At 38.0% G+C, this 6,267-nt stretch overlaps 1 pseudogene; it reads left to right on the forward strand.

The window, feature by feature from the left end:
• Positions 1-302, forward strand: part of LOC105551194 — an 11,822-nt pseudogene extending 11,520 nt beyond the window's left edge.
• The last annotated feature ends 5,965 nt before the right edge of the window (positions 303-6,267 follow it).

Raw genomic sequence — 6,267 nt, forward strand, 5'->3', positions numbered from 1 at the left:
TTTATGTGTCAAGTTGGTGACTTCACCCACCATAATGGCACTGGTGGCAAGTCCATCTATGGAGAGAAATGTGGTGATGAAAACTTCATCCTAGAGCATACAGGTCCTGGCATCTTGTCCATGGCAAATGCTGAACCCAACACAAATGGTTCCTAGTATTTCATCTGCCCTGCCAAGACTGAGTGGTTGGGTGGCTAGCATGTGGTCTTTGGCAAGGTGAAAGAAGGCATGGATATTGTAGAGGCCTTGGGGCACTTTGGGTCCAGGAATGGCTAGACCAGCAAGAAGATTACCATTGCTGACTGTGGATAATTCTAATAAGTTTGATTTGTGTTTTATCTTAACCATCAAACTATTCCTTCTGTAACTCAGGAGAGTACTCCTCTACCCCATTTGCTTACAGTATGCTATAATCTTTGTGCTCTCACTGCAGTTCCCTTTGGGGTTCGTGTTCCCTTCCATGCCTAGCTGGATTGCAGAGTTAAGTTTATGATTATGAAGTAAAAACTAAATAACAAAAAAAGACTTTTTTTACCTAACATACAATCTATCCTTAAAAATGATCCGTGTGCTGAAGAATGATCTGTGTGCTGAGGAAAAGAATGTATATTTTGTAGCCACTGGATAAAATGTTCTGAAAATATCTGTTAGATAAATTTGGTCTATAGTATAGAGTACGTCTGATGTTTCTTTGTTGATTTGCTGTCTGGGAGATCTGTCCAAAGTTGGAAGTGGGGTGTTGAAGTCTCCAGCCATTGTATTGGGGTTTATCTCTCTCTTTAGCTCTAATAATATTTGTTTTATATATCGTGTGCTTTAGTATTTGGTGCATATATATTTACAATCATTATATCTGCTTGCTGAATTGACTCCTTTATTATTATAAAGTGACCTCCTTGTCGCTTACAGTTTTTGTCTTGATATCTATTTTGTCTGAAATAAGGATAGCTACTCCTGCTCTTTTTTGGTTTCCATTGGCATAGAATATCTGTTTTTATTTCTTTTATCAGTCTATGTGTGTCTTTATAAATGAATTATATTTCTTATTGGCAACAGATCATTGAATCTTATTTTTTTAAATCCATTCAGTCACTCTATGTCTTTTGATTGGAGAGTTTAATGCATTTACAGTCAATATTATTGACTACTAGGGACTTATTTCTACTGGTTTAAAATTTGTTTTCTGGTTCTCTTGTGGTCTTATCTTCTTTCTTTCCTTCCTTCTTGTCTTTTTTAGTGAAGATGATTTTCTCTGGTAGTATGCTTTAATTTCTTGCTTTTTATTTTTTGCATATCCATTGTATGTTTTTAGATTTGAGGTTATGATGAGCCTTGCAAATACTATCTTATAACTTATTATTTTAAACTGATGACAACACAGATTGCATATACAAACAAATATGCAGAAAGAAAACTAGAAAAACTGTACACTTTAACTTGATCCCCTACTTTTTAACTTTTTGTTGTTTCTCTTTATGTCTGATTGTACTGTCTACATCTTGAAAAGTCGTTGTAGTCATTGTTTTTGATTGGTTTATCATTTAGTCTTTCTAGTTAACAACGGTAATTAACACTACCAATGGTAATGGTGGTTGTTACTTTTACTTCATTCTTTTTAATGATTTTAATCTCTTTGTTAAATGTATCTGATAGAATTAATGTAATCACTACTTCTATCATTAATTAATCATTAATAAATCATTTATTAATAAATCTAATCATTAATTCTATGAATTGTTAATTTCTTCTCTGTGTTATCTTGAATTTTCTTGAGTTCCCTCAAAATAGCTATTTATTCAGTTTTCTCAAAATAGCTATTTTGAATTATCTGTCTGAAAGGTCATATATCTCTGATCCTCTGGGATTGGTCCCTGGTGCCTTATTTAGTTCATTTGGTGAGATGTTTTCCTGAATAGTGTTAATGCTTATAGATGTTCATCAGTGTCTGGACATTAAAGAGTTAGGTATTTACTATAGTTTTCACAGTCTGTGCTTGTTTGTACCTGTCCTTGGAAAGACTTTCCAGGTACTGAAAAGAATCTAGGCCCCAAGCCGAATACTGCTGTAGTTCTTTTAGACTCATGGAAGCAACACCTGGGTGGTTTTGAATAAGATCTGGAAGAATTATCTTGATTACCACGCAGACTCTTGCTCTTTTCCCTTGGTTTCTCCCAAAGAAATGGAGGCTGTGTGTGTGTGTGTGTGTGTGTGTGTGTGTGTGTGTGTGTGTGCTGAGACACCTGGAGCTCAGGATGTGGTGATGCAAGCACCCCTGTGGCCTGCACCATGGGGACTGTGCAGGGTGAGACCTAAAGTCAGCACAGCACTGAGTCTTGCCTAAGGCCCTTCCCTTCAGGGTGGCAAGTTCCTCCAGCCACCAAACATGTCCAGAGATGCTGTCTGGGAGCCAGGAATTGAAGTCAAACACCTTACCAGTTTACTTAATGTTATATTCTGCTGCAACTAAGCTGACACTCACACCACAATACAAAGTCCTTCCCATTCTTCTCTCCACTTTACTCGGGCAGAGGAGCCTCTCCCTATGGTCACCACCACAATCAGTCCATGGGGCTTCTCCAGGTCACTACTGATGTTCACTTAAATCCCAAGAGCACTTTTATAAGCTTGTGGTGAATGCCGGTAGGCCTGGAACTTACCCTTCAGGGTAGTGGACTCTGTTCTGGCCAAAGGTAGGTCAGAAATTCTGTCCAGGAACTTAGGCCTGGACTTAGGGACTCTAAGAGGCTTCCTGTTGCTTTGCCCTACCGTGGCCAAGCTGGTGTTAAAAATGTAAGACAATGTTCCCTTTATTTTTACCTCTGCTTTTCTCAAACAGGAGTCTTTCATCATAGCCACCACAGCTGGAAATGTGCTGGGTAAACCCTGAAGCCAGCATGTCTCAGAGCCCAAGGTGCATGATGTACTTTCTGGGTATTTCTGCTGGCTGGCTATTCAGCGCCCAAGGGTTCTTGAGTCAGCAGGTGCATTAGTCCATTCTCACACCATTATAGAGAACTACCTGAAGCTAGGTAGTTTATGAAGAAAAGATGTTTAATTGACTCAAAGTTCCACAGGCTGAACAAGAAGTATGGCTGGGACGCCTCAGGAAACTTACAATCATGGCAGAAGGCTTAGGGAAAGCAAGTATGTCTTACCATGGCAGAGTAGGAGACAGAAAGTGAAAGAAAAGTGCCACATACTTTTAAACAACCAGATCTCACGAGAACTCACTACCACAAGAATAGCAAGGAAGAAATATGCTCCCATGATCCAATCACCTCCCACTAGGTCCCTCCCCCAACACTGGGAATTACAATTCGGCATGTGATTTGGGTGGGACAGAGAGCCATACCATTCATCACAGGTAATGAATTCTGCCAGGAATGGTCCTTTCCTTCAAGGAAGCAGTTCCCTTTTAGCCCAAGGTGTGTCTGGGAATGTTGTTCAAGACCTAGGGCCTCACGATAAGGCAGCCTTTGTTTGTTGCCATATCCTACCATGTCTGAGCCGGTTCCTAAGATGCAAGACTTTGTTACTTTTCACTCTCCTCTCCTTAAGTAGAAGGAAGGTGTCACATTTGTTGCTGCAAGCTGCATTGATTGGGGTTGAGGGAGAGATTGGGCAAACACTGCCTTCGTCACACCAGCTGGTGTCTCCCTAGGTCACATGCTAGTCCACTGGTTCTAAGCACAGCCTATTACTAGAAGTTGCCTAGAAATTGCAGTCCTTGTATCCTAGACTGCCCTTCAAGTTTACCTAGGACCCCAGAGCACTTCAGACTACGGTGGCGAGGCTTGCTGACTCAAGTTCTAGCTGCTGGGATGCGCAATTTCCCTCTTGCTAGGGCTGGTCTAAATGCTACCTCCATGTGAAGGTGCTGGCTGAGTCCAGCACAGCTTTATTCTCTACTGTGACAGGGCACCACTGAGTTCAATGTAAAGTTCCTCAGTCACTGCACTCTCCCCCAAATTGCAAAGTTCCTCTCTCTTTGCTACATAACTGCTGCTGGGGATGAAGGAGGGGTGGTATCAGTGATTCAAGACTCTCCTGCCCTCTTCAAGGCCTCTTTCTGTGATATGAAATTAAAACCAGATACTACGATTGCTCACCTGATTTTTGGTTCTTGTGACGGCAATATTCTGTGTGCAGATAATTGTTAAACTTTGGTGTTCCAGCAGAGAACTAACTATGTAGGCAGTTTGCTCTGCCCCATTATCGTTGTCTTTTTGATAAAATGATTTATTTTCCTTTGGACAGATACCCAGTAATGAGATTGCTAGTTTGAACGGTAGTGTCATTTTTGGTTCAGAAATGTATTTTTTTAAAGTCACAGATAGATTCAACAAAACTGATGACTAGATTTTAAGGAAAAGCATCTCTAGTACCTTGAATTCTGACCCTGCTCCAACAGTGCTGGGGAGTCCACCTTCTCCAACATGGGGGGCTCCCATCATCTCCCACCCAGTATTAGCGTAAGTAGCTCTGTAGTGAGAAGGGAGACTACATCTCTTAATCAAAATCAGAGTACTTTCTCTGCGGATTAAACTAATCAAAAGGCTACACTATTTATTCTCAAGAAAGTAGAACTTAATTGATTTGTGTTAAAGTGTTGAAAAACTTTTCACGTGTTGGCCATTTATTTCCTTTGTGTATGTATGTGTAGGCCATTTGTATATCTTCTCTAGTAAAGTGTCTAGTTAAGTCTGTACCCATTTTATTAAAGGGTTGTTCACATTTTAAAACTGATTTATAGGAGTTCCTTACATATGCTAAATTAACATTAATATGTTCATGTTATTAATACTAGCATTAACAAACTAGTATTTAATATAAACAAAATTAATATTCTAAATTATAATTTGGCAAACTATGGCTCCAAGCTAATGTGACCTGCAATCTTTTCTTAAAATAAAATTTCATTAAAACATAGTCATGCTCATCAATTTTTACATTGTCTGTGGTTGATTGGTCTTGTAAATTAAGTGTTGAGTAGTTACAACAGAGATTGTATGGTCCACAAATCTTGAAATACATACAATCTGAATCTTTATAGAAATAGTTTTCTGTTCCTTGTTCTAGTTTAGCATCGTAACAAAATAGTATCTTACAGTCTATAAATATGCTATATCTTTTCATTTAGTAAATTTTTCTGTTAGAGGTTTTTGATAGTTTTTATTGTAGAGATATTGCCTATCTTTTATTAAATGTGTTACTATTTTATGTTTTCTTGATGCTATTTTAAATGGCAGTGCTTTTAAAATTTCATTTTTCTATTGTTTGCTGCTAATGTCTAGAAATACAATTGCTTTTTTGTATGTTGACCTTGCATTCTAAGACCTTACTAAATTTATTTACTAGTTCTACTAGTTGTTTGTAGATTCCATTGCATTTTCTACATGAAAAATGGTGTTTATGAATAAAGACAGTTTTACTTTTTCCTTTTTTAATCTTTAGGCTTCTTGTGATTTACTCCTTGCCTTATTTCACTACCTAGGACCTCCAGTACAGTTGCTTAGAAGTTATGAATGTAAACATACTTGTCGTGCTTCTGATTTTCAAGTGAAAAGCTTTTCATATTTTCCCAGTAAGTGTAATGTAAGGGTAGTGTTTCTTTGATGAGAATTTGTTCTTTTAAAGTAATGATTGTGTGATTTTGTTCTTTAATGTAGTAAATTATATTGAATTATTTTCAAATCTTAGATGAACCTTGCATTCTTTAGGTAAATACTACTTGGTCATGTTGTAATAAAACACACTGGATTTGATTTGCTAACTTGTCTATGTTCTTTAATGCCATTGGTCTGTAATTATTTTTAAAAATAATATCAGGCTTGATAGAAGGATTATGCTGACCTCATAAAACAAATTGTGAGATGTTTCTTTTGTATTCTTCTAAAGAATTTGTGTAAGATCCATATTATTTCTTCTTCATAAATGTGTAATAGAATTTACCAGTGAAGCTATGTGGGCATGAAGTTTTCTTTGTGGGAAAGCTTTAATTATGACTTCCATTGTTTTAAATTTAATTTTAATTTTTTATTTTTTATTTTTGAGATGGAGTCTCACTCCCTCACTCAGGCTGGAGTGCAGTGGCGCAATCTCAGCTCACTGCAACCTCTGTCTCCTGTGTTCAAGGGATTCTCCTGCCTCCGCCTCCTGAGTAGATGGTACTACAGACACACACCACCATGCCTGGCTAGTTTTTATGTTTTTAATAGAGACGAGATTTCACGATGTTGGCCAGGGTGGTCTCGCTTTCCTGACCTC

This window comes from Mandrillus leucophaeus, unplaced genomic scaffold (genome assembly GCF_000951045.1).
Source record: "Mandrillus leucophaeus isolate KB7577 unplaced genomic scaffold, Mleu.le_1.0 Scaffold51, whole genome shotgun sequence".
NCBI lineage: Eukaryota > Metazoa > Chordata > Mammalia > Primates > Cercopithecidae > Mandrillus > Mandrillus leucophaeus.